The sequence below is a fragment of the Meleagris gallopavo genome, chromosome 3 (genome assembly GCF_000146605.3).
Source record: "Meleagris gallopavo isolate NT-WF06-2002-E0010 breed Aviagen turkey brand Nicholas breeding stock chromosome 3, Turkey_5.1, whole genome shotgun sequence".
In the NCBI taxonomy this organism is placed as follows: Eukaryota; Metazoa; Chordata; class Aves; order Galliformes; family Phasianidae; genus Meleagris; species Meleagris gallopavo.
The window spans coordinates 76,056,754-76,058,815 of NC_015013.2; positions in this window are offsets into that span (position 1 = coordinate 76,056,754).

The window sequence follows — 2,062 nt, forward strand, 5'->3', positions numbered from 1 at the left end:
TTTTTTTGAAAAGATACGCTCTATATAAAGTTATTTTAAAGACTGATTTTGTAGCACAGAAGTTAGCCTGTGTGTGCAGGATTAGCATGACCTGCAAACAAGTATTGGTCACTGCAGTCAAGAACTAATAGAGCAACAGTTGGCTTTCACAGAAAAGCTGTCTGACGTATTGTCAGAATGGAACAGAATTATCCCACTTTTCTTTCTCATCTTTGTACTAAGGCATAATTGCAATAACATCTCAAACCCATCCAGCAGGAAGCAGACTTCAAGCTAGTGAGACATGAGCTTTCTGGATATCTGAAGTGCTGTTCTTGTTGCAGTCCATCATTCTACACCTAATATCAAAACCAGAAAACCAAGAGAGAGATGAGATATGCTCTAAGCTACATTTATTTGAATTTCTATTTTCACTTGTTTTCAATCTAAAAGCTTTTAAATAGCTCCTGTGTTGTCTGTTGTTTAAGCTTACATGGTGGTACATTAAGGAGTTTGATGTTTTCATGTGAGAAGTTTTTCAAGGAATTCTTTATAATTACTGAAATTACTAACAAGACTTATATAACAGTCCGTGCATGTGAAGCCTTTTTTTTTTTTTTTTGCAAGAATGTGTGTTGGTGAACATTATATACAACAAAGAGAAAATCCCAAATGGATTGTAAAGCTGAACACTGACTTCAGCATTTCTATTCATTAAAAACATCCACTTTAGATGACAAAATTGCTTCCTTCCTCTGACTTAGATGCTGAATTCACATTTACTATGTATGGGAAGACTCAAAAATAGAAAACAGTCTCACATTTTCTCTCTATCATCATCTGTTTGCAATTAAATGATGATGAAATGTTTTTGTTGTGTTCCATATTGTGTTTGCTTCTTTGTATTCCTATTTTCTGCCAAAACCAAAGGACAGACCAGTTTACTCTGGATTTTATGTACGAATTGATGTGATTACAGCAGGCAAAGGTGAGATCCTGAGATTTGAGTTGAGGCCGCTTTGAAAGCGGAGTTGTTGCAGCCAAAGGCAGCATCAGCACTGCCAGTTGAATTTCCTTTGCCTCTTCCTGCAAGTGCAGAGTGCCGGTCAGGCTGGGGCAAGGACTGGGGCTGGAGACCTGCCCATAGCAGGAGCCAGGGCTGTACAGACCGTGAGGGTGGAGGTGAGCCTGTTCTGCCAGTGATGTGGCCGAGGGGGTTTGTTTGCTTGGTATTTTAAGAGGAGAGAGTTGAGCTGAGGTGTGGTGGGAGATCTGGTATCTCTAACAGAAGGGCGATATAAAAATGAGCTCCAGGAATGTAATGACTAGGGACTGAGCAGGGCAGTGATTTTTGTGTTAATGTCACATTTTCCCTTGTATGTCTTGTATGTTTCTCTTCATATGTCTCTGCTAACAGGGCTAACTACCTTCATTTCATGAGGTGCTTTTAGATATGAAGACTTGAAACCTGTGGTTCAGCTGAATACATACGAGTCATTATAAAAGGGTTGCATACTATCTGATTGCTCAGCCCGTATTGCCTGACACCTTAACAAGAACAAAAACAAAATAGGCACTATTTCCTTTGGCTTTCTGTAGACTGCTGCGTGTCTTTAGGGAACAACAAACACTGTGGCAAGTAATTTAGACGTGCACCAATTCTGTTTGGAAGTGCACTGGAATGAAGACATTGAGAATTTCCAAGTAAATGCATAGTTAAGAATCAGTTGGCTTATTTCTTTGTATGCATTTAGCTTGTCAGTTTTTGTGAATGTTTGTGTTCTCTCACATTCTTGCTGTCTAACTTTGAATTTCCAGGCAGCATCATGTGTGTAGAACCATTTAACTTTACTTGTGCATAGAAACATAGGCATACGTTGGTTTTGGTTGAAATTCAAAAAGCAAAATGTAGCACAAAAGCAATCTTATAGGTGATCCAAGATCACTTTAGGTAGATAGAACAAAGTTTGGTGCTTAGTTTTTAGCTGTCAGTCATGTTAACTGTGTGTGGAAGTGCAAAAAAAAGCTGCCAGTGATTAGAACTACCATTGCATTTGCTTTCTCAGTTGCTGTAAAGTAGGAA